Raw genomic sequence first — 27,082 nt, forward strand, 5'->3', positions numbered from 1 at the left:
GCTCAGACTACTTTAAACTAGAACGTGGTACCAGACAATGATGCCCCTTGTCACCACTGCGATTTGCAATTGCCATTGAACCACTGGCAGTTCACTGTCGAAATGCTTATCAGATAAAGGGGATTATCTGAGAAGGACTGGAACTGAAAATTTCTCTATATGCAGATGATATGGTGCTGTATATATCAGACCCACACAATACTGTGCCTTCAGTCTTAACAGCACTTACAGAATTTCAAAAGATATCTGGTCTCAGAATTAATTTGAATAAAAGTATGCTGTTTCCAGTGAATTATCAAGCATACAATATTAGATTGGACACCTTCCCTTTTATTATTGCAGATCAGTTTAAATACCTAGGGGTAAATATCTCAAGTAAACATAAAGCTCTTTATCAACATTTCACCTTCTGTATGGGAAAAATTAAGCAAGACTTGCATAGATGGTCAACCCTTCATCTCACTCCAGCTGGAAGAATAAACATTGTTAAGATGAATATCCTTCCTAAGCTTCTCTTTTTATTTCAGAACATTCCAATATACACCAATAAATCATTCTTTAAGCAATTAGATTCAACCATAACCTCATTTATTTGAAACCTAAAACATCCATGTATCCAAAGAGCTGACCCTACAAAGACCTAAGACAGAAGGTGGCATGGCTCTACCTAACTTTCAGTTTTACTACTGGGCAGCAAACATACAATCTATAAAAACCTGGACACAAATAGATGAACATACCTGTATACAGGCTTGGTCAGCAATAGAAATAAAATCCTGCAGTACTTCTCAGGGGTGGGGGTTGATTTGTTTTCAGTCCTATTTTTTTGTAAAAATTGATCTATTTGTATGGAATGATTACAATAAAATCAATAACATAAAAAAAAAAAACACTTTATTGAGTTATACCCAGCAACAAACACATATAACCATACAGTATATGCTAATACCCTGCTGGTCGAAAAAGAAATTATATAGATGCAACTATATGTATAAACTACCGCTCTATTTCCAACCATCTGACATAAATGGTGACTGTGGAACCAGCGTGTAGGTGAACTAACCGATTACGCTGCCGGTCAAATTATGCTGCAGGTAAAATTCGCATCACATATTGCATGTCCAATGGGGAAAAAGTATAAAGTGGCCTCGTGAAGAACAACGTTTTCCTAAAAGTGAAAGTGGAGCTTCGCGGCGTCCTCGTGTCAGCAGGGCTGCAGCTTAAGCACAAGCAGGCAGACACAGACAGTACCTATTTGATTTTAAGTTATTTTTTCCAAATACAAACAAATGGCAAATAAATCACACAAAATAAATATTCGTAAAAATCCACTCTTTGTGCTTATCCGAATACCATATTCAGATTCAGCTTCACCCCTATGTTACAGGGTAAGGCAAAACGTTTAATCTGGACCTAAACTAGATCCAGAATGTCACATAAAACTGAGCGAGCTCACATTCAAGTTCTTCACTTGCAAATATGTTAAGTTCACCGTTCTTAGAATAATGAGCTTGTTCAATGAACGCACTTTTTTGAACTAGTTCATGCACAACACTGCATTTTGGTATGTATTATATTTTGCTCTGTAAGTCACCTTGGATAAAGGTATCTGCTAAATACATAAATATATCAATAAATAATCCGACTGACCACAAATTTCACACCCCAGAGCAGCACTTAATCAAAATTCTTATCTGATCTAGCAAGTTAATAAATGTGCCCGAGCATCAAATGGCTTATCCAGTTTCTCCTTAAACATTATTATTCTTACAATACAAATATGGCTCAAGCTTATTCACTAAAAAACAATTTTACAAAAGTAATTATCACTTTATGTGCTAGATATTACCAATTTGACTTTCCCCTACAAATGACAATTTAATTGAAGAAGGAGTGCAGTGTAGGAATGGTCAATAGAGGGTACTGTAGACTGGCAGTGTCGTTTATATTCATATTTTGTGTCTCTTTTGTTCAGTTTTGATTCTTTGATTTCTGTTGATTATGTGCATCATTTTTTATTTTTGATTTTGTCCATGTACAGTATATAAGCTGCCTTTGTTATGTTACATGTGTTTTGTGGGTGGTCCCCCAAGGGGTTGGGTCATCTGCCAATCACCACCAGGAACTGCTCTCCAACCCTATAAATCCAGAGAGTCTTCTTCAGTTCCTGGAGGTCCATTTCAAATGCGCTAGGGAGTTGGTGAGTTTACTTATGTTGCTTTGGTTTATTGGAGTTTTGAACCTTATTGCTCTTTTCTTGCCTACATTTCTGGACACTGCAATCCAGGGGTCCCCAACTCCAGTCCTGGTTGGCCGCATTGTCTGCAGGCTTTCATTCTAACCCTTTTCTTAATCAGTGACCTCTTTTTGCTGATAATTGACTTCTTTTGAATTTATTTTAATTAACTTGTTTCCCTGAATTTCTTCATTTCTTTCCTTAAACTGCACCCTAACAGAAATGAAATGTGAAGTGAGAGAGACAATAGAAGACAAACTAAGTCAGGGCCTGAAACTTCACTCCAACTAGTTGCTTTTAATTAGGTACTGATTGTTGTCATTAATTAAACCCATTCTTTAATTCCATGACTTGTTGCTGCTCTCATTGTGCACTGGCTGACATTTCTAAAAGTGCACTGTTAAAATGTTTTAAGGACATGAACAGATTAACATTCCTGAGACCTTCATCTTTCTTTATTTTCAGATGTTATATGATGGATACTGTTTGCTGGTTATGTTTTTGTCTCATTTTGTATCTCATTATTGTTTGGCTGCTAATTAAGGAGAAAGAAATAATTAAGGGGTCAGAGTTTTCAAGAGCAGGCCAATTAAAATTAATTCAAAAAAAGTTAATTAGCAGCAAAAACAGGTCACTAATGAAGAAAGGGATTAGAATGAAAACCTGCAGCCACTGGGACCCTCCAGGGCCAGAGTTGGGGGACCCCTGCTGTAAAGGGATTTTCTTTGTGTTGACTGCCTAAGTGGTTTTAGGCAATTCAGAAGAAGAAGAAGATTTGCTTTTTGTACTCCACAGAGCTTCTTTATTATTAAACAGTATTTTGAGAATAGACTTTTTTATTTTTTGAAGATTTGCTTTTATTCCTTATGATTAGCCTGGGGTTTGATGGTGAAATCCCCCTCTAGTGGGTCATTTTTTGAAAGTGCTTTTGGAGCTGATTGGGATTTGTGTGATTTGGGACTCCTAATCCACTACAGGCTACCTGTTATACAGGGAGAGAGTCCAGCAATAATGGGGGGGGGGGGGGGGGGGGGGGGTAGGGTAGCTAAGTAGGAGTATAAAAGGGGGCTGCTTTCTGCTGCAGTCTTTACAGCTTTAAGTTAATAGTAGGAAAAGGTGGCCAGCATTTCAACAGTCCAGAAAACAGACAAATGCACATTAGATCAAGCAAAGTGATTAGTCCATCTGTTATTGTTCTATTTAATGGAAATTAACAGCTTCACTTTTTTTGTTGCAGGTCTGTGTTTTATCCTTGGGAGTCCCCCAATATGTATATGTTTATATAGTACTATCTGTATTTATTTAACTAAACTACAGACTATGAGGAAAGAACATCAAATGACACCCCAACACACTTTAGTGAACGTAGAAGTAAATGCAACAATTTATCGTTGTTGAAAGCACAATTTGTACCACAGCAGCTCATTACTGCCTTTGTTTGGCCAATTTTGTGAACAGCTTGCTCATTCCCACTCAACAATGCGTTGCCAGTGTAACAGAAAGCCCTTTTTTAATTAATCAGTCAATCAAAGGTGTTATTTAAGACGTATTGTACTGAAAGCTGAAAACAGGTTATTATATCAAGTGGCCACCCTGGAGGCATACAATTTTAAAGCGTTCTTAATCATAAGTAAACCGCATCTCAGCCCTTCAATAATCACATTCTAAGTTGCTTTAAAATATGCAGTAAAATCTACATTTGATTTATTGTACAGTAACTACTATAATGAAACATTTTCCAGTTGGCACAAAGGCTGCTAATGGAAAAATTGGCACTGATGACTGGAGAGCCCAGCACAACAAAACAGCAGTCAAGTCAAATGGAGATCATGGGCCGAGTTTGATATTTGGGCTGTGGGGGTCCAGGCGAACCCTAGAAAATAATTATCTTGTTTTCTGCAAGTCACAATCATACTAATACAAATTTACATTATATGCTAAGTCAAATATCATAAATTATTCATAATATAATATTACAAAATCTCACTAACCTGTTTAAAACTTGAAATTACGAAAAAGTACACAAATATTGCAAATGAAATTTAAATAAAACAAACTTTTTCTTTATCAATTTATCGTAATTATGTAATAAAATATAAGTACTTTCTTAATTTTTAACCTCCTTGGTGTTAACACTGAACGTCGACATTCTATTAAGTACAGTTAAACCCGTGTCTGCTTTACATCGTTAAACCCACATAACACTCGAAAGAGTTTTCTGCTGCCATCTAGTGGATGAAATAACATCATGCAGCAAAAATCATGAATATATCCATTTTTCTGTGTTCTTTATTTTTATTGTCGCTATTTTACTTTTAAGCACAGTGAGCAGCTTTACTCAGTCTAGAACATTACATACAGCTGGCAAGAAATACTGAATATTGGAATGAAGGCCTTTATTCCACCACCACCTCCCAATACCTTTTCAGCACATCGGTACCCACCTGGAGTACTTCTCCAGCAAAGAGGTGGTGCAGATGGAGATGGGTAAGGAAGTAGAAGCGGGGTAAGAGAGTCAGCACCCATGTTAGACCAAACAACTCCCTGAACAAGCCAACTCCACCCAGTCTACAGTCAACAAAATCGACGAGCTGAGACTGAGGATTTCTTCACACAGGGTGAGTAGCTGGGCCTCATTTTTCATCGAAACCTGGCTGAAAGCTAAAATCTCCTGATGTGGCTATTGAGCTTATAGACATGATTATTTACCTCTTGGATCGGACTGATCCGGTAAGGGCAAAGGCGGCAGGGTGGGCATATATTGTGCCACAGGGTGACATGGCTGCTCGTCAGAAATTCCCCATCTTGAACAGTTTTTCAATGGGAGACAAACACACTCTTACACCTCCTCTTTGTGGGATCAGCTGCAGGCTTTGCCATACGACGCGCTCCTTGTGCTGGGCTTCGAACATTTAAAAGACCAAGCCACGGCCATGCGGAGGTCTTACTCTCCTGTTTCACTTCCCCTTGACACCCTCTGCTCCGGTCACTGCTTCCGAGCCACTGTACCCACTTAAAGAGGAAGACTTTGTGTTCTTTTGAGCAGGAGTTGGGGCCAAGGCATCATGTTTGACAGCTGGAGCACTTTAAAAAACTGCTGAAAACACATTATTTTAACATGGCCTTCTCATAACTTCACTTTAATTTAATCCTGATACTCTGTATATTCAATTCATTATAATAGCTATTCATGGTGGCTCTAAAATCTGTACTAGCCCCTACTCTCTCTTCGGTTTCCTTTTCTGGTTTCTTTGTGGTGGCGGCCTGCACCACCACCATTTACTCAAAGCATCATGATGTTCCAACATTGATGGATTAAAAGTCAGAAGTCTGCATGACCATCATCATCAAGTCCTTCCATGAGAACCCTAAATACAAAGAGGACTGTTTCATTTATGTGAGGTAGAATACCCAGAGGGGACTGGGTGGTCTCGTGGTCTGGAACCCCTGCAGATTTTATTTTTTTCTCCAGCCGTCTGGAGTTTTTTTTTGTTTTTTCTGTCCTCCCTGGCCATCGGACCTTACTCTTATTCTATGTTAATTAATGTTGTCTTATTTTAATTCTTACTTTGTCTTTTATTTTTCTTTTCTTCATTATGTAAAGCACTTTGAGCTACATTTTTGTATGAAAATGTGCTATATAAATAAATGTTGTTGTTGTTGTAGCTGTTCCTCGGGTGGCCAGAACACTTCTGAAAGGGACTTGTGTTATTGGAAAATAAAAAGTTATGTATTAGCACAAGTAGATGTAAAATGTAGTATGAAGTTTTATAAGCATTAAATTTAGCTAAATAAAGGCACATACCATATTTCTTCTTTAATTGAGCTCAGAGTAAAACCACCAATATTTAATATCCCAAAAGGACAGAGAAAAGGGGTAAAAATAATGAATGGAGACATCCCGAGGTCAGAGAAGGAGGAACACCTGCCAGTTGAGGGCCGGCTCGGAAATAAGGGAAGCAAGGGATGATAATGAGTGACAAGGTGCAAAGAAATATTGGTGGTTTCTGAAAGGGCCTGGAAGAGGCCAGCAGGAGTGGGGAGTCAGAATAAGCAGCGAATTAGCTGTTTCAAGCGAGGTTGAAATGATACAAAATGATTATATAAACTGTAACTTTTGGCTTGTTCAGGGCTTAATTGGGTTTAGTCCGTGTTATTGTTTATTGCAATAAACTAATTACTCTGTTTGCCTATCCTCTGACTCCTAGAGCCTTCTTTCAAGGCGAGTATTTTACACTTCAACAGTGTTTGTATCTGCCTGGACGGAAATAAAGTTTCTACCCCTTGGAAAACCTTCCTGTACTCTCCTGTGCAACTTTGTGACCCAAGCTCGACATAATGTAAATAATACTTGGTGCACCTTCACATTCACTGCTGAACAATACAGCACTCCAGACTTAGATCTTGCTACATGCTGAGGGAATTTACGGTCGTGTTCCTCACCACAGTTTATATCCCAGCACAAGCTAATGTCAAGCTGGCGTTGGCTAAACTGCACGATTGCTACACACAGTCTGCCAAATACTCATCCGGATGGCGTGTTTATCTTTTAAAACTGTGACCCCAAATTTTATCAGTTCATTGTTTTCCCAACCAGAGGGAATAATACACACAATCATATAGACTGTAAAGTAGCAAATGCATATACCGCATCGCCTCCCACCATCTTGGCCGGTCTGATCACATTTCTTTGTTCTTGACTAAAGTACACAAACCCCTTATCACCAGGACAAAACCTACTGTGCAGACAGTCAGAGTCTGGCCTGAGGGAGCCATAAATGAATTACAGGACTGTTTTGATGATACTGATTGGGAACAGTTTAAACATGCAGCTACAAAGGACAATCACACAGACTTAAATGCCTATGCCTCCTCTGATTTATCTTACATTAACTTCTATATGGACAATGTCACTATTGCTAAGAGCATCTGTACTTATCCCTAATATGAAACCCATGATGAACAGGAAGGTCCAAGGTCTTCCACAGACACGGCGATCGCGCTTCGGGATGCTCTTTAGCATGTTGTCCATTTGGGGGGAGTCCCAAAAGAGTTTAGAAACCTTACAGTTTTCTGACCCTTCACTGTGACCTTCCAAATTGTTCTGAGGTGCCTCCTGTTTGCTTTAATTCTCCTGAAGATGTGACTAGAACTTGATGGGAGTCCACCAGTGGCAAACTGAATTGATTGGACATCTTTTATAAAATCACTTCTAAATGTTTGAGTGTTCCCATGACATCAGTGACCTCAGTAATTGTTTGAACCCACAAGGACTCTGCCCAGAGTTTGCCAGCCGTCCAAACTAAGTTACCATACCATACCATACCAAAGCGCTGTACAGTTAAAACAAACAGGACTAAAAACAAAATATTAAAAGCAAACATTAAGAGAGAATTTGAACTAAGAAACTAAAAACAGGTCAGAGGACCCAATAAAATAGAGAAAATAGCGAAAAACAAGTAGAAAATGAAACAAGTTAAGAATTAAAAGCCAATGTGAAGAAGTGCGTTTTTAAGCATAATTTGAATGTGGCAACTGAAGTGGCTTGCCTAACCACTAAGGTTAAGTTAAAGGTCAAGAAGGGTCTGGGGCAGACAGGTTGTCAAGAACCCAATGGTCACACTAACTGAGCTTGTGAAGTCTTCTGCTGAGATTTGAGAACCCGTCGAAAGGATGGCCAGTGTTGTGCAAGTTCACACCTCCCAAGAACTAGCTCACGTTCACGTTCATAGTTCACCATTTCAATTTTGAACTAGTTCATGTTCAGTTCATTTTTATATTTTTTAAGGAGTGAGAATAAATGACCCATGAGTTTACTTTTTTCAATTTTGCATGCCTTATATTATGCTATTACAGTATTCTTGAATAAAATACAATAATTATGAAGACTTTTTTATTTAAATACACTTTATTGAGTTATACCCAGCAACAAACATGTGTAACCATCCATCCATCCATCCATTTTCCAACCCGCTGAATCCGAACACGGGGTCACGGGGGTCTGCTGGAGCCAATCCCAGCCAACACAGGGCACAAGGCAGGAACCAATCCCAGGCAGGGTGCCAACCCACCGCAGGACACACACAAACACACCAAGCACACACTAGGGACAATTTAGGATCGCCAATGCACCCAACCTGCATGTCTTTGGACCATATATGCTAATATCCTCCCAGTCAATAAATAAATTAAATAGATGTAAGTATACATATTGTAAAAGAAGCACAAAACAAGCATAAAGTTTTGGGGTTTTCCAGCCCCGCATACTGTAGGTTTGCAGGTCAGTTTAGCTTTCCAAGCACAACAACAGACAGAATGAAAGGTGTATGGGGACAATTTATGGGGTGGGACTGGAAATAGGCAGATGGAATGCTGGGAAGGAACCGTGTTGATGGATGGGAGTCATGACGTCATCAGAAGTGGACCAGAGGGAAGGAAGGAATGCGGCAGTGTTAGCGCATGGTTAGGGAGTCCGTGTAAATTCAAGGTGGCGTTGTTTCAGTCTTTGTGTGGAAATTAAGAAAGAGAGTACCCCGTCTTGGTCCCCTGGCACGATATAGTACGTTGCTTGTTGGGTCTTTAAGTGGCTCCCTATGCGCGCATGCTTGACAATATAAATTACTGCTCTATTTCCAATCGTGTGACACAAATGGTGACTGTGTAGGTGAACTTACCGATTACACTGCCGATCAAAATTCGCGTCTCATATTGCATGTTCAACGGGGAAAAATATAAAGTGGCCATGTGAAGTACAACGTTTTCCTAAAAGCGAAAGTGGAGCTTCACCATGTGCTCGTGTCAGCGAGGGTGTAGCTTAAGCACACAAGCAGGCAAACAGAGACAGTGACTATTTGATTTTACGTTATTTTTTTTAATACAAATAAATGGCAAAAAATTCGTATGATATAAATATTTGTAAAAATCCACTATGTGTGCTTATCCGAATACCGGATTTGGCTCCACCCCTACATTACAGGGTAAGGCAAAATGTTTAATCTGGACCTAAACTAGATCCAGAATGTCACCAAAAATTGAACGAGCTCACGTTCAACTTCTTCACTTGCAAATACGTTACATTAAGTTCACCGTTCTTAGAAAAATGAGCTTGTTCAATGAACGCACACTTTTGAACTAGTTCATGCACAACACTGAGGATGATCGTCTCAGCAGAACTCCATCAATCGGGCATTTATAGTAGATGGGTAGACAGAAGCCACTCTTGAGTTAATGGAAAATGACAGCCTGCTCAGAGAGAACAAAGAAATAGTTTAATCCTTCAAGTATCCCCAAGTTTATCTTTCCAGAAAGAAATAAATAAATAAAGAAAGAAAGCATGGAGCGAGACATTCCTGCTGCTGGTCACTATAAGTGCAGCCCTTAGGTGAACATGCTAACTCTGTTTTTTGGGAATTCAAATGAGGGCGTTCCAGCTGTGACACAGAATGGCTAATGATTGTGGCACCATGCGGCCTAATTGTACCTGTAATTTGGGTGAATCAAACAACATGACCAGGTGTTATGAAATCTGAAACTCAACTGCTACTCTAATAGGAATATTGCTATGCTAAAATAATGAGCCATGTAAGGTCACGCGTGTAACCTTGAGTGCGTCATTCTCATTTCAAGTGAATGTCAAGAGAATGAGAGCAAGTGACAGCTGGCCTTTTTTAGGGGAGCACCTTAACACTGTGACCATTAAATCCTGGGATTAATCTTACTAATGACACCGGCTATATCTCTCCCTGTGAAAATAAAGTTTTACTTTGCAACTTTGTATGCATCTGGCAGTGACAGTTCAAATGGAACTTTAGGCTGGATTGCTGTACTCGGTCGCATTGCAAACAGTGAACTTTATCAGCTTCCATAAGAGGTTAGGAAGAATTGTCAAATAATGGATTCATCTTTTATCAATAAGCTTGATTTCACAAATTGGGACAAACTAAAAAGAGAGAGAGAGATTCAAAATATCGGTAAAAGAAAAAACGTCCCTGGAGTCAGAAACCTAATTATTTACTTCCGTCAATTGACTCTTCTTCTTTGGCTTGGGTGACTAAGATCTTTGCTGTCCAAACAGTACAAAGACCTGGCTCCTGCAAAAAGAACCAGAGGTAGGGAAACAGAGGGAATCATGCAAAGTTCCAACAGGCATACAGTATGATGGTTGGTGTTTTTCTTGAAGTTTTTATGAACAACAACAACATTTATTTATATAGCACATTTTCATACAAAAATGTAGCTCAAAGTGCTTTACATAATGAAGAAAAGAAAAATAAAAGACAAAGTAAGAAATTAAAATAAGACAACATTAGTTAACATAGAATAAGAGTAAGGTCCGATGGCCAGGGAGGACAGAAAAGACAAAAAAAAAACTCCAGACGGCTGGAGAAAAAAATAAAATCTGCAGGGGTTCCAGGCCACAAGACCACTCAGTCCCCTCTGGGCATTCTACCTAACATAAATGATCAGTCCTCTTTGTATTTAGGGTTCTCACGGAAGGACTTGATGATGATGGTCATGCAGACTTCTGGCTTTTAATCCATCAATGTTGGAACATCACGGTGCTTTGAGTAGATGGTGGTGGTGCAAGCTGCCACCACAAAGGAACCGGAAAAAGAAACAGAAGAGAGAGTAGGGGTTTTTACGGATTTTAGAGCCACCATGAATAGTTATTATAATGAATTGAATATACAGAGTATCAGGATTAAATTACAGTGAAGTTATGAGAAGGCCATGTTAAAGTAATATGTTTTCAGCAGTTTTTTTTTAATTGCTCCACAGTATTAGCCTGGCGAATCCCTATTGGCAGGCTATTCCAGATTTTAGGTGCATAACAGCATAAGGCCACCTCACCACTTCTTTTCAGTTTTGCTCTTGGAATTCTAAGCAGACACTCATTTGAGGATCTAAGGTTACGATTTGGAATATAAGGTGTCAGACATTCCGATATATAAGCCGGGGCGAGATTATTTAAGGCTTTATAAACTATAAGCAGAATTTTAAAGTCAATTCTGAATGACACTGGTAACCAGTGTAGTGACATCAAAACTGAAGAGATGTGTTTGGATTTTCTTTTCCTGGTTAGGATTCTAGCAGCTGCATTCTGCACTAGTTGCAAACGATTTATGTCTTTTTTGGGTAGTCCTGAGAGGAGTGCGTTACAGTAATCTAGTCGACTGAAAACAAACGCATGAACTAATTTCTCAGCATCTTTCAATGATATAAGAGGTCTAACTTTTGCTATGTTTCTTAAGTGAAAAAATGCTGTCCTAGTGGTCTGATGAATATGCGATTTAAAATTCAGATTACAGTCAACAGTTACCCCTAAGTTTTTTACCTCCGTCTTGACTTTTAATCCTAATGTATCCAGTTTATTTCTGATAGCCCCATTGTATCCATTATTGCCAATCACTAAAATTTCAGTGTTCTCTTTATTTAGCTTTAGAAAATTACTATTCATCCATTCAGAAATACAAGTAAGACATTGTGTTAGTGAATCAAGAGAATCGGGGTCATCAGGTGCTATTGATAAATACAGCTGTGTGTCATCAGCATAGGTGTGGTAGCTCACGTTGTGCCCTGAGATAACGGAAGCATGTAGATTGAGAAGAGCAGCGGACCCAGGTTAGAGCCTTGTGGAACACCATATAGGATATCATGTGTCTTTGAGTTGTAATTACCACAACTAACAAAGAATTTTCTCCCTGCTAGGTAGAATTCAATTTAAGATGCTGCCAGAGAGGCCCACCCATTGACTAAGGCGATTTCTAAAAATATTGTGATCAATGGTGTCAAATGCAGCACTCAGATCTAAGAGGATGAGAACAGATAAATGGCCTCTGTCTGCATTTACCCGCAAGTCATTTACTACTTTAACGAGTGCAGTTTCTGTGCTGTGATTTGTTCTGAAACCTGACTGAAATTTGTCAAGAATAGAAGGTTTATTGAGGTGCTCATTTAACTGCATAATGACTGCCTTCTCTAGAATTTTACTTAAGAAAGGCAGGTTAGAGATGGGTCTATAATTTTCAAGAGCAGAGGTGTCAAGATTATTTTTCTTAAGTAGGGGTTTAACTACAGCAGTCTTAAGATAGTCTGAGAAGACACCCATATCTAATGACGAATTTACTATGTCAAGAATATCATCAATTAGCACGCCCGATACTTCTTTGAAAAAACATGTTGGTATTGGGTCAAGGACGCAGGTGGAGGGTTTCAGTTGTGAAATTATTTAATGTAAATCAGGTAAATCTATTCTGGTGAAAGAATTTAATTTGTTTGTAACGGAGTACTGGGGCTTAGGAGGATTATCAGTGTTGGGGAGATATACTATATTATTTCTAATATAATTAATTTTTGGATTGAAAAATACAGCAATAGCCTCACAGGTTTTACTAGAAGTACTTTGGAGGCATTCCTTTGAGTTACTTGGGTTTAGCAGACGATCAATCATCGAGAATAAGACTCTGGGATTACTAGCATTGTTATTTATAATCTTAGAGAAATAGCAGCGCCTCTCAAGACGGACTGTGTTATTGTATTCTGTTATTTTAACCTTCAATATCTCATAGTGGATAGTTAGTTTAGTTTTCCTCCATTTACTTTCAGCTCTACTGCATGTTCTCTTTAAATCAGACACTCTTTGGGTCTTCCATGGTATAACAATGCTAGAAGATTTTTTAACTGTCTTTTCAGGTGCAACTAAGTCAACAGCAGCTCTCACTTTAGTATTAAATCTTTCCACCTTACTATTTACATTCTCCTCGCTATTATAGTTGGCACTATAAACGGACTGATTGCTTAGAATGTTTGTAAGTTTTAAAGCTGCTGATGAGTCAAAGAAACGTTTTTTAACAATATGCTTCTCATGAATGTTTTCTATCAATATTTCTATATTAAATAGTAGAAGAAAATGGTCTGATAGACCAATATCAATGACCTGCTTTACATCAACTTTTAGTCCTGTGTAGGCTGATTAACGAGCTGTCTCAAATCAAAAGAGTCCAGGAGGTTCATGAATTCTTTTACTTTTTGGTCACACTGATTATCGATATGAAAGTTAAAGTTGCCGACTATTAAGAGTGTGTCATAATGTCAATTTTAATTATGAACTAAGTCAGAGAATTCCTCAAAGAAAGACGCGTTAAATTTAGGAGGTCTATACACGGATAATACTAGAAGGTGAGAATCTCCATGAATAACAACGGCGAGATACTTAAAGGACTTGAATTAACCAAAACTGACATCTTTACACTTTAACCGGCTTGAGTAAATGTTTGCTAGGCCACCGCCTCTTTATCCTTGCCAATCCTCACGAGTAAAACTGTAATCCAGAGGCGTAGAATATACGAGGTGTGATCAAAAAATACAGTGAATGTTTTAAAAAAGAAAAGTTTATTACAGTAACAAGATTTACAACTACTAGTCACCCTCATAATACTCTCCTTCAGTTCAAATGCACTTATCCCAACACTCCTGCCCCTTTGCGAAGCAGTTCTGGAAGTTTTCTTTCGAGAATGTCTTTAGTTGGGCTGTCGTGGCTGCCTGGATGTCCTCAATGGATTGAAATCATTTGCCTTTAATGGTCATTTTCAATTTAGGGAACAGCCAGAAGTCTCATGGTGCCAGATCCGGCGAATAAGGTGGATGCGGACACAGTGTAATATTTTTATTCAACAGAAATTGTCGTACTAGAAGGGATGTGTGACACGGAGCATTGTCTTGATGAAGAATGAAACCGTTTCAACATTTTCCTCCATTATTGATGTTGAAAGAAGTCCTGATCTTGTCTCGTCTTCAACCGAGTCAGATCCATTAGAAAATCGATCAAACCATTTGTAAACAGTCTTAATTGTCAGTGCAGTGTCACCATAAACCGATTTTAACATCTGATGGGTTTCCTGATCTTAATTGCAATTTGAAACAAAATTTCATGTTAATGCGTTGCTCGATATCTGTTATTAATGGCAAACTTGAAAACACTCTTGAACTCAACAGTGGCTCACAAACGACTGACAGTATGAAATTAGTTGAAACTCGTCATAAACTAGGCTCTAGGATGGACATGTTAGAACCTGCATTGAATTGTTTTGCGTTGCTCTTGGATGATGGTCTGCATCAACATTCACTGAACTTTTTGATCACACCTCATATGTCTATCGTGGGATGCTCCGTCCCCACAGCCAATGGTACTCACTTCCTGCCAGACATCTCGTAGTCATGGACTGAGATTAATCAGGGCAAATGAGTAGACGGACCAGACTTTATGTTTAGAAACGTGCAGAAGTTTATTAAACAATTAAGTGCAAACAGTGCATTGCCAAACACTCAATAAAAGTCTGGAGGTGTTTCAATAAATAAATACACAAACACAGTGTTCTGGTTTGTAAAATATGCAGTTTTGTATCTACAATTCCATTATATTTTGCTGAAGCCCAACAAGATAAATTTAAATACAGGACACTTGCACAGGCAGTTTTAACATCAAATCATCTTGTCTTTCTGAATTGTACTAGTAATCAAAGCACAGTAACATCTGTTGCATCTCGGACTAAATTGGTTTACTGCTTGGGAAGGGACAACATGCCGATGCTTCAACCTGTATCCAATTACTTTACAACCTGCGAACAGAAGGAGGTGCTGTGGGACTACAAATTGACAAAGCAGTTTACAGCTTGGGCCAGAGTAGGTTCTTAAAACATCAAAAACTTTATTGTTTGGGAAATGGACATACTAAAACAGATTGAAAAGTTTGAGCAAATTCATCCATCACATTGACAGCCAGCCAATCAGGTGTATGTAGCAGTCACGTGTTGTAAAACTCGCACAGAATTTTAAAATACATATGACGAATTAAACAACGAGAGGAAAGTGACATCAGAAGAGGACACTGCAACGTCCAAGGGTGTGACCGTTTTTCATCTGATTGTCAGCTAAAGCAGTTCATGACTATCGATTGTTAAATCAGCGTCGCCCTGGGACATTCATCTTTGAAATCTTTAGTTTTTCGTAAACTTTTTCTAACGAATATTTTATGTGGGATTACCCAGGAGTACTTCCGGTGGCCCATGTGTGTGTGGTCCGGAAGCACTTCTGGGTAAGGTGGAAGCCCAGATAACCCCCTGGTGTCACCGCCACAACCCAACTCTCATGGAGCCCTGTGGGAATCTACAGTGCTGTAGCACCCCAGGGGGGCAGCCATCTAGCACTCCAGGGGAGGTAATCCCCTGTCTGTGTCCCCTGGAATTTCCTTTAAGAAGATGTCCCAGCTAGGTAAGGGCCCCATCATCATGAATATCTCTCCAGTTGATGAGTGATCACTTCTCAGTTCCTCAATTCTATCCTATTAGCACTAGCCCCCCTTTATTTTATACACCTTGCTACTCCCATCTGGTCCCCCTAATTACTGCAACACTGCTTAATCGATAATCCTGCATCAAGCAAGCTCATGTATTCTTGTCTGCATCTCTGATCAAGTCAAGTTAAGCCATCATGAATACCCACTGAATTACTGAATATCCACTTGAGGAGCATCAAACCCTAGCTTGTAACTAAAAGGGCAATGTAGAATCTTTATAAATAAGAATATTTGTTGTCACAAAATTCTTTGTTACAAAAGAAGGCCCCACTGAGCACAGGAGGCAAGCACATTCAATGAACCGCAAAGGACTGGGAGATTTACTCAGCTTGGGTTGGGCTTGTGGGGAGTCCCCTGCACTGAAGATTAGGTAGCACCATCTCTTGGGAGACCACCAAAAAAACATAAGAACACAACAGAATACACATTGACATGTAGACACTAAATAATCAACACTGTTCACATAAAAATTGAATAAAAACGATACTTTGAACGAGATTTTTGAACTCCAGCCAGGCAGGGAACCCCATCTGGAAAATGACAAAAACCATATTGTTATGTGATTCTTGCAAGAAAACCTTTTTCTGGTTCACAAACTTGCATTTTTGAGATATTTGATTTTTGACTAACATTTTAAACTCTTTAAAAGTTTAGTTAGACTTTTGGTAACCAGTATGGCTGCAGATCTCAACTAGGAGTCATTTCCTGATACTTTTCATTTTTCAAACAGATTGGCATAGCGATTGGGCTGCCATGCATTTAAAATGACGGGCAGATGGAATCTGACCAACACCTATTTATGCACCCACCCCTTGAATATCAAAGAAACACTCCAGGAAAAAAAATTGAACTTAATCGCATTTATTAGACACCAAGCATATATATAATTATTTACAGACGCAGCAGTCAAAAGTGATAATAAAAATTGTCTCTATGCATGTCAGAGGGTCACCTTTCGGTCTTGTCATGGTAAGCAATACCAACCACCAACACTAGGGGGCTTGATTGCCAACTCTTCTGTCTCACATTTCACATACACCTGATTAGGGCATCTGACTCCACCCCTTCTGGTCCACGAGCTATAAAAGCAGGGCAGTCCCGGAAGGAGGCGTCTCATTTGGGGGATGAGGCACAAACCCAATAAAGTTCTGACCCTGAAGCCCTACCACTCTTTAGAGATATTCACAAAATATAAAACTCGCTAGATGATATATGCAGTCCAAAAAGTCCTTACTGTAATTGGTGTCTGTGAATCCCAAAGTGAAATTTATATGATACAAGAAATGTAATGAATACTCCCAACTTTAAAACTGCTTACTAGAAAAAGGAATAAACCATACAGTCCTACCACCAGTAACCAGGAGGTGGTAAAAGTCTTCCACAACGTGCCTTGGCTCTGTTGTTTATCAGTTTGCGTCCTTTAATGTTATTTATGCCTTGAATTCATCTAAATTCATAAGCAGAATACATTCTTCCCTTGATCATTCCTTCTCACCAACTCCATACGTTCAATGAATGTGTGAGAACCAGAAATTCCCAGTAAAGTCCCAGCAAGTTAGAAAGGGGCTACAAACCTGGCTGATGATCACACTCACCATAAATTGTTATGATTACTGGTCATGCACCAAATGAATGGTACCCTGTTGTTATATCTATATTTTGTCTTCCTTCTTCTACAGTCATTCATTACTATCACCATTTAGATCTTTGGAGATGAATTATTCAAATTCAGTATAATTAAATTAAGCAAAATGTATGCTTCATCTATATTTTCATTATCATTTATTCAGCAGATGCTTTTATTCAAGGCTACTTAAATAGTACATTATTCATACAATACATTTCAGTGATTAGAAAGTTTGAGGTTAGAAAGCAATACAGAATAAAAAAATGAAGTAAAGGATGAGATGTGTAGGGCTATAGGATTAACAGTTAACTCAAAGACTTAATTTAAACTCTCTGAGTCTCAAAACCTCTGGTTGATGCTCGATTGGGAGAGTGTCTACATTCAGCTTTGGGGTGGTGATCAATGGCCATCTGTCCTTTAGGGACCTCGTTGCTGTGGTGTGTTAGTCATTGTCAAAGAAAAGACAAAGAGCCACAAAAAGGCCCCATATACGTGAACATGGCTGCAAAACGTTAAATTGGTTGTACAGTTGTGTACAGAAAGGAGTCCAACACAGAATTGACTGGGTGAGGTTAAGATGGCGGTTTTAAAGAAAGGCAGAGGAAGTGAGATAATTGTGACCAGGGTCAGAAGTGGTGTCTTTGGGGACCGGAAGTGACATCATTGGGATCGTGACCGGGAAGTGATGTCATTGAGGCCAGCTGGAATTGAAGATGTGAGTTCCAAAATCTGCTAATTACACCTTTTGGTAAAATTTAGTGAACACGTGATTGTGACTTTTCATGCGCCAAAAATATGTTTGAGCTTCAAAACCTGCTAATTACGGACCCAGATTTTCCTATTTATCTCCAAAATTTATCTTTTGTACTTAGCTGATTTTGGAACTGAGCTCTTCAATTTCCCTTAATTGGTCTGCAATGGAAAGAGAGAAAGGATTAGTGCACCTCTTCACCCCCCTGGTCTGTTGTGGAATTACCCTCATTTGATCCCTTTAGCTGCCTCCCATGCACACGTGCGTGACATCTTGTAGATTTATTCTGTACAATATCCACAAGATCAGATAATATCTGACAAGAGTGTGCAGCACAGCTACCAGTCCTGACTTTGATCTTCTCGCATCTCGACTACTGCACCAATATGTGTTACCAAGCCACTACAGATGATTCACAATGCAGTGGCACATCTGGGTTCAACCAGCCAAAGCAGGCACATGTCACTCTTTTATTCAGATCACTGCACTGGCTTCCAGTTGCAGCATATATTAAGTTGAAATTGTTCATGTGTACCTGTAGAGTAGTCAGTAGCTCTGCACACACACACACACACGCACGCACACACCTACTCTATTTATATAAAATCCTAAGCCTAAAAGTGCAACGATTTTATGTCACGTTTTTATGTCACTTTTTTGTCACACTTTAAATAGGGCTTATTTTAAAACCTACATATATATGTTTGGTATCATTCTTTTCAGAGTTTATTGAACTTTAACATGATGTTGTTAGATTTTCAGATTCTTATTCTGTTTTTAAATTATAAGCTAAAAAATATCAAGAACTAACATCCCGTGAGACAAGACTTTGTGCCAAGAGATTTAACCAAACCCGGGGCCGGAAATAAAAGACAAAGAATAGGACAGCTACTGTACAGGCTTTTAAATGTTCCAAGCGCTGTGCGAGATGCAGATCATGTGGCAAGGCAGCAGCAGCAGCAGCAAGCCAGCAGCTGATCGAGCAAAGAGGAGGTAAAAAAAAACTGAATGTGTTTCCCATTGTATCACCGTTTAAGAGGGGGTTTCAGAGGAGCGACCGCGTCTCCTTGTGGTGCGTTCAGCCCCCTTCTTCACAATGTGTGCGGCAGTGACCCAAAGTGGCTGGCACATAGCGTAGGTCTGGGGGATTGGTGAGCCAAGCGAGCAGGGGGCAAACCCCCTAGTGTATGTACTGTATATATATATATAATATATATATATATATGGACACACTCATGTAGTCCTCTGCTCCTTCTGGACCACCTGAGCCTGCTATTGAATAACATCTGGTGATGCTACCGCTGTGTGATGTCAAATTTGAGTCCAGACACTATTCACGTGTACCTCCTGGTTGGTGGAATGATCTCCCCACCTCCAATTGAAACTCGGACTCTGTCAATATGTTTAGAAAGCATTTGAAGACCATCTTGTTTGGTGAATTTCTGTCTAAATGATAGGTTTTGAAAATCTTGGAATTGTAACTTACTTGTATCGTATTCTGAGCTTTTCACTATGCCAAAATACTTTACATTGAATTGATGTGAATGCATGGTGTGGTCAGGTGTGATAATGACAGACTCGAAAACAGAGAATTTGTGGGACACCAATGGGGACATCCCCTTTATTTGTTCAAGGACGAGGAAAAAATAAGAAGTAAAGCAATGAAAATAGTGTGGCTTGGTGCTCATCCCTTCACTGGGTTTTGAAAACAATGTTTAATGCAGTCCAGCTTTGACAGAACTCAGCCTTGCAGCTTGGTTGGGCCAAAAGTGACATCTCCTTCTGGGACACCAGTCTGCAGGACTGGTAGGGGCGGAGCTACTTGACCTCACTGGGTGGGTTCTCAGCATTTTAATGAAAACTAATCAGGAGTGGTCTCCCCTGGACTTTTTCGTATATTCAGATATGGGGATGGATATTTGAAGAGTAAACCGCAAGACAATGATTGTATTTTTATATTATGTAAATTAAAGAACCATCAACAACAAATCAAATCAAATTAAAAATATATTGACCAATTATTATAATAGCTAAGTTGAATAAATTGGAATCTGCAGCTGCATGAATTAAAGGTAAAGTACCACTTCTGGTAAGAGGAAATAGCTCAAAAGTTGTCAGAAATCTATGTTTTGTACCTAATACTTGTATGCAAAATTTGGTTGACCTCAGTAGTACTAGGGTGTTGTACCGTGTTAGCCATTATGATTGTAGAGAAAAGCCAAGCAAAATGACACCTTTTATTGGCTAACTAAAAAGATTACAATATGCAAGCTTTTGAGGCAACTCAGGCCCCTTCTTCAGGCAAAATGTAAGATTAGGGTCCTGAATTGCCTCAAAAGCTTAGATATTGTAATCTTTTTAGTTAGCCAATAAAAGGTGTCATATTGCTTGGTTGACCTCAGTGAAAGCATACTCAAGTTATCATGTTTACATACAGTACACACACACACACAGACATAATTTAAAAAATGGTATTTTTGGATTCAGGGAGGTCTAAAATGTCGAGATTCATCAAAATCATGAAATCAAGTTTTTGGACGATTACAATACTTTCCCTACAAGAAAGTAAAACGGACTCAGGGAGGTCTAACACATCGAGATTCATCAAAATCTCGAGGTCAGATTTTTGGATGATTACAATACTTTCCCTGTACTTTGTATACGAGAAAGTAAAAAGAAAAGACAGTTAGTGGCAGCACCCCCTCTTGCCCCAGAAGATTATTACATACCTGTGAGGGAGTCGTTCAATGCACATGTGGTGCTATTTACATGAAATTTCTTATTATAGTTAATGGGTAAATAAAATAAAATATTGTATACTAGAACTAACACTGTTTGTTAGTATGTATACATAACAGAAAAATGAATCCCCTTGGGATGTAATTCCATGAAGGCAGATGGTGAGCCCTGACCAAAGCAGACTTTTCCACAGTGCTGTAAATAATGTTTGCCAATATTAATGTACCTTTAGTCTCTCTTATAGCTTGCACTACCCTATATGAGCTGTGGGATGTGGCCTTTTTGAAATGTAATTATCCAGAGACAACAACAACATTGATTTACATAGCATATTATCATACAAACAGTGTAGCTCAAAGTGCTTTATAAGATGACAAAAAGAAAGTTACATGAAAAGAAAAATAAATAAGATTAGGAAATAATATTAAAGAGTAACAAAAAAAAAGTAAGGTCAGGTGGCTTGGATGGCAGCAAAAACAACAACAACAAAAAGAAGTCTTTGACCACAATTCAGGCTACATGTCCTTCTTTTTCTTATTTAAATTTAGCCTTCTTGGTTACAACCTCTGCTTGGATTCTGATCTGTCTGTGCCATCTCCTGATTTCATTCTCTCTTGCACAAACAATACAACAACAACATTTATTTCTATAACACATTTTCATACAAATGGTGTAGCTTAAAGTGATTTACAACATAAAGGAAGACAAGTTTATATGAAAAAAAAAATAAGATTAGGCAACACTAAGTAACAAAGAAAAAAGTAAGATCTGATGGCCAGGGGGACAGAACAAATAAACATAAAAAAAACTCCAGAAAAATAAAAACAAAATCTGCAGGGGTTCCAAAGTCAAGAGACCACCCAGCTCCCAATGGACATTCTACCTAACATCAATGATCTCAATCAATCCTCATGGTTTTCAGGTTTCATATGAAAGAATTTGATGATGATGGTCATGTGGACCTCTGGCCTTCAGTCCATCAGTGTAGGGACTGCATGGTGCCCTGATCAGGTTGTGGTGCCGCAGATCACCACCACAGAAAAGTGGAAAAAGAACAGCAGAGAAAGCAGGGGTTAGTACGGATTGCAGAGACATGATAAAAATGATATTCCATGCACATATAGAATATCAGGGTTATACTAAAATGAAGCTATGAGAAAGCCATGTTAAAATAATGAGTTTTTAGCAGTTTTGTAAAATGCTGCACCGTATTAGCCTGGCGAATTTCTATCAGTAAACTATTTCAGATTTTAGGTGCATAACAGCAGAAGGCCGCCTCACCACTTCTTTCAAGTTTAGCTCTTGGAATTATAAGCAGACGCTCATTTAAAGATCTAATGTTATGATTAGGTGTTTAAGGTGACAGGCATTCTGAAATATATAATAAAGCAAGATTATTTAAGTTTTTGTAAACCATAAGCAGTATTTTAAAGTCAATTCTAAATGGCACAGGTAACCAGTGTAATGACACTAAGACTGGTGTGATGTGCTTGGACTTTCTTTTCCTAGTTAAGATTCTGGCAGCTGCATTCTGCACTCGTTGCAATTGATTGATGTCTTTCTTGGGTGGACCTAAGAGGAGTGCATTACAGTAACTTACGTCTGTTTTGAATTTTAAGCCTAATGGATCAAGTTTACTTCTAATCCCCTCATTATATCCATTTTTGACAATCCCTAAGACTTCTGTTTCTTTTTATTTAATTTGAGAAAATTACTACTTCATCCATTCAGAAACACAAGTAAGACATTGGATCAGTGAATCAAGAGAGTCGGGGTCATCAGGCGCTATTGATAAATAAAGTTGAGTGTCATCAGCATAGCTGTGGTAGCTCACATTATGCCTTGAGAAAATCTGGACCAAATGAAAGCATGGAGATCGAAAAGAGCAGCGGACCCAGGATAGATCCCTGTGGACCACCATATAGAATATCATTTGTCATCAAGGTATAATTACCACAACTAACAAAGAATTTTCTACCTAATTATTCGTAGTCATTAGTAGTATTCTAATTAGTCAAAGAGTAGCATCCTCATGTGCAGTGTTACGATCTAAGTATCTTAAGATGAGTCCAATGATAAGTTCAGATAGTCGGGAGAGCCGAAAAAACAAACAAAAAAACTCCAGTTAAGCTGGAGAAAAAAAAGCAAAAGCAGGGGTCCCAGGACCAAAGGACCACCCATCCCACACCTCACATAAATGTGTTGAAATCATTCTTCATTCTTTGCAGGCTTTGTCTGAGAGGATTTGATCCAGTAGGCCTCATGGACAGCTGGGGTACCCATATTCATTCCAGCATCACAGGTGGCTGCACCGTGCCTCGGTCAGGTGGTGACAGCTAAACAAACGAGCCTGATGGGACTGAACGGTCTCCTGTCATTTGTCAAGTTTCTTTTGAAGGGGTGATATCTTGAAGCATTTAGGAACTCTGTAGGAAACGTTAGAAGAAGATGGAGACGGTGAGATCACCAGCTTTGTCAAGCTTATCCTTTTGCCAGTGCACCCCTTGTCAGGATAAGCAAAGTGAAAATGAAAGAGCAGATGAACAATCGTAAGGGGAGTTGTTTGGGTGACGGTGTCAGCCGGAATGTATAATAATAACTGAAGTTATACCTTGGGTTTTATCGATTAAAACACAGCTGAGCTAATAGTTGATTTTGTATCCCAAAAGTCTCAGCAGACTTAATGCTCCAATACCAACATTAATTGGCGTGCGGCGTCCTGTAATCAATATCTATTTTAAAAGTCAACATATTCGTCTTGATTTGACAGAAAACTGATTTTGATTTTGTTCTGTCTATGAAAATGAAATGTGGCGTAAGCCTTTTATTACATTTTTGCAGAGGTGTTTATATTATATATTTTTTGGTGTGTTTATATTATTGTAAATTGGTGCAGTAAGCGGTGTCTTTAAATCAGCCCTACTTTAGTCAATGAAAATGAGCTGAAGCTTGTTATAATTTGATAACTTTTGATTGCTTTCATTTCACTGACAGCGCCATGCATTTATGGCTTGCTATTGCAGGGTAAATGTGATTTATATTGATTTTTGAATTGGCTTTGGATACGGAAGTAAGGTGCAATTCCTGCTTGGCTTAAATTAAGGCAGTAAAGTCACTGACCTCGATTTCATAAACTTCCCCTCTTTATGCGCATGGGGGCGTTTTAGACCCTGTATTTACAGCTCATCTCCTTCTTGTAGTCTACTGTCTAGGCAGTTCCACTTCTCGTCAGTGACAGATGTGTTTTTTATTAAGTGCTTTATCTTCACAATCACTTCCTCCTATCCTAAAATGTACCGGGAGAAACAGCCATTTACACAATGCCATTACGCTTCCCTTGTTGTTACAGAAAATAATTCATTTTTCAAAAGTAATGACTTGTTTTCTTGTGAGAACAGTGACAACCTTATATGCTGGTGATGCAGAAAGGAAAAGTCCGACAGAATAATCGGATTTCGACTTCATTTCTGTGTTCTTCATGAAAACAGCAGCTTCGGCTTAGGGGAGATGCAATGCTTGGCAGCGGTCAGACAGTCCTGTGATAAGAGGCGCAATTAATCACAAATAACAGAGAAGAGGCGCAAGCGATAAGGACAAACAAATTCACTTTCAACCATATAGAGAATCACATACTCGAGGACGCCGGCGGAAATTAAGGGAAAGTGTTTTTATGACTGAGGCCAGGAACGCAGGGTTTTGGGAATCCATAATAAATGACCAAGTCATGAGTTGAAGCAGACAAGCTTTAAGAGGTTCCTGGCTGAGAACTTAGCTATTGGCTAACTAAATGAGCAAGATGGACTGAATGGGCTCCTCTCGTTTTTAAACTTCTTACGTTTTTCTGTAAACGTGCCTTCCATTCTTTCTTTTCACTACACCTCCATATACCACCACATACAGTGCCCTTATAAAGTATTCACCCAATTGAAAGTTTTTTTTTACATTTTATTGTTATACAGTCATGGTCAAAAGTTTTGAGAATGATCCAAGTGTTGGTTTTCACAAAGTTTGCTGCTTCAGTGTGTTTTTAGACCTTTTTGTCAGATCTTTCTATGGTGTACTGAAGTAGAATTACAAGCATTTCAGAAGTTTCAAAGGCTTTTATTGACAATTGCAATAAGTTTATGCAATTCGCCCTGGCATGCTGGCAATCAACTTCTGGGCCAAATCCTGACTGATGGCAGCAGCCCATTCTTGCATAAGTGCTTGGAGTTTGTCAGAATTGGTGAGTTTTGTTTGCCCACCCGCCTCTTGAGGATTGGCCACAAGTTCTCAATGGGATTAAGGTCTGGGGAAATTCCTGGCCATGGACCCAAAATTCCGATGTTTTGTTCCCCGAGCCACTTAGTGATCACTTTTGCCTTATGGCCCGGTCACAAAACTGTTCTTGGATGGTTGGGAGAAGTTGCTCTCAGAGGATTGTTTTGGTCCCATTCTTTATTCATGGCTGTGTTCTTAGGCCAAATTGTGAGTGAGCCCACTGACTTGGTGAGAAGCAACCCCACACGTGAATGGTCTCAGGATGCTTTACTGTTGGCATGACACAGGACTGATGGTAGTGCCGTTCTCCTTTTCTTCTCTGGACGTCCCAAACAATCAGAAAGTGGATTCATCAAAGAAAATTACTTTCCCCCAGCAGTCCTCAGCAGTCCAATCCCAGAATATCAGTCTGTCCCTGATGTTTTTCTTGGCTTCTTTGCTGCCTTTCTTGAAACCAGGCCATTCTCCAAAAGTCTTCGCCTCACACGTGCCTGCTGCCATTCCTGAGCAAGCTCTGCTCTGGTGGTGCCCACAGCTGAATCAACTTTAGGAGACGGTTCTAGCACTTGCTGGACTTTCTTGGGCACCCTGAAGCCTTCTTCACCTCTCTCTTCTAACTCAATCAGTATGACAGAATCTCCAGCCTTGTCCTCATCGACACTCTCACCTGTGTTAATGAGAGGATCACTGAAATGACGTACAGTGGTGTGAAAAACTATTTGCCCCCTTCCTGATTCTTATTCTTTTGCATGTTTGTCACACAAAATGTTTCTGATCATCAAACACATTTAACCATTAGTCAAATATAACACAAGTAAACACAAAATGCAGTTTTTAAATGATAGTTTTTATTATTTAGGGAGAAAAAAAAATCCAAAACCTACATGGCCCTGTGTGAAAAAGTAATTGCCCCCGTGTTAAAAAATAACCTAACTGTGGTGTATCACACCTGAGTTCAATTTCCGTAGCCACCCCCAGGGCCTGATTACTGCCACACCTGTTTCAATCAAGAAATCACTTAAATAGGAGCTGCCTGACACAGAGAAGTAGACCAAAAAGCACCTCAAAAGCTAGACATCATGCCAAGATCCAAAGATATTCAGGAACAAATGAGAACAGAAGTAATTGAGATCTATCAGTCTGGTAAAGGTTATAAAGCCATTTCTAAAGCTTTGGGACTCCAGCGAACCACAGTGAGAGCCATTATCCACAAATGGCAAAAACATGGACAGTGGTGAACCTTCCCAGAGTGGCCGGCCGACCAAAATTACCCCAAGAGCGCAGAGACGACTCCTCCGAGAGGTCACAAAAGACCCCAGGAACAACGTCTAAAGAACTGCAGGCCTCACTTGCCTCAATTAAGGTCAGTGTTCACGACTCCACCATAAGAAAGAGACTGGGCAAAAAACGGACTGCATGGCAGATGTCCAAGACGCAAACCACTGTTAAGCAAAAAGAACACTAGGGCTCGTCTCAATTTTGCTAAGAAACATCTCATGATTGCCAAGACTTTTGGGAAAATACATTGTGGACTGATGAGACAAAGTTGAACTTTTTGGAAGGCAAATGTCCCGTTACATCTGGCGTAAAAGGAACAACAGCATTTCAGAAAAAGAACATCATACCAAACAGTAAAATATGGTGGTGGTAGTGTGATGGTCTGGGTTGTTTTGCTGCTTCAGGACCTGGAAGGCTTGCTGTGATAGATGGAACCATGAATTCTACTGTCTACCAAAAATCCTGAAGAAGAATGTCCGGCCATCTGTTCGTCAACTCAAGCTGAAGCGATCTTTGGTGCTGCAACAGGACAAATGACCCAAAACACACCAGCAAATCCACCCTCTGAATGGCTGAAGAAAAACAAAATGAAGACTTTGGAGTGGCCTAGTCAAAGTCCTGACCTGAATCCAATTGAGCTGCTATGGCATGACCTTAAAAAGAGGCGGTTAAATGCTAGAAAACCCTCAAATAAAGCTGAATTACAAACAATTTTGCAAAGATGAGTGGGCCAAAATTCTCCAGAGCGCTGTAAAAGACTCATTGCAAGTTATCGCAAAACACTTGATTGCAGTTATTGCTGCTAAGGGTGGCCCAACCAGTTATTAGGTTCAGGGG

The 27,082-nt window shown here is 39.3% G+C and overlaps 2 long non-coding RNA genes across 2 annotated transcripts in view; one reads left to right on the forward strand and one right to left on the reverse strand.

Moving 5' to 3' along the window:
• Positions 1 to 5,499: 5,499 nt before the first annotated feature.
• LOC127529770 (uncharacterized) overlaps positions 5,500 to 27,082 on the reverse strand; it is a 703,801-nt gene continuing 682,218 nt past the window's right edge. Inside the window, exon 2 of the long non-coding RNA XR_007936375.1 lies at positions 5,500 to 5,712. This is a non-coding gene — a long non-coding RNA (uncharacterized LOC127529770). The remainder of the gene's footprint in view (positions 5,713 to 27,082) is intronic.
• LOC127529769 (uncharacterized) overlaps positions 11,363 to 27,082 on the forward strand; it is a 669,280-nt gene continuing 653,560 nt past the window's right edge. Inside the window, exon 1 of the long non-coding RNA XR_007936374.1 lies at positions 11,363 to 11,461. This is a non-coding gene — a long non-coding RNA (uncharacterized LOC127529769). The remainder of the gene's footprint in view (positions 11,462 to 27,082) is intronic.

The sequence above is a fragment of the Erpetoichthys calabaricus genome, chromosome 1, assembly GCF_900747795.2.
Source record: "Erpetoichthys calabaricus chromosome 1, fErpCal1.3, whole genome shotgun sequence".
NCBI lineage: Eukaryota > Metazoa > Chordata > Cladistia > Polypteriformes > Polypteridae > Erpetoichthys > Erpetoichthys calabaricus.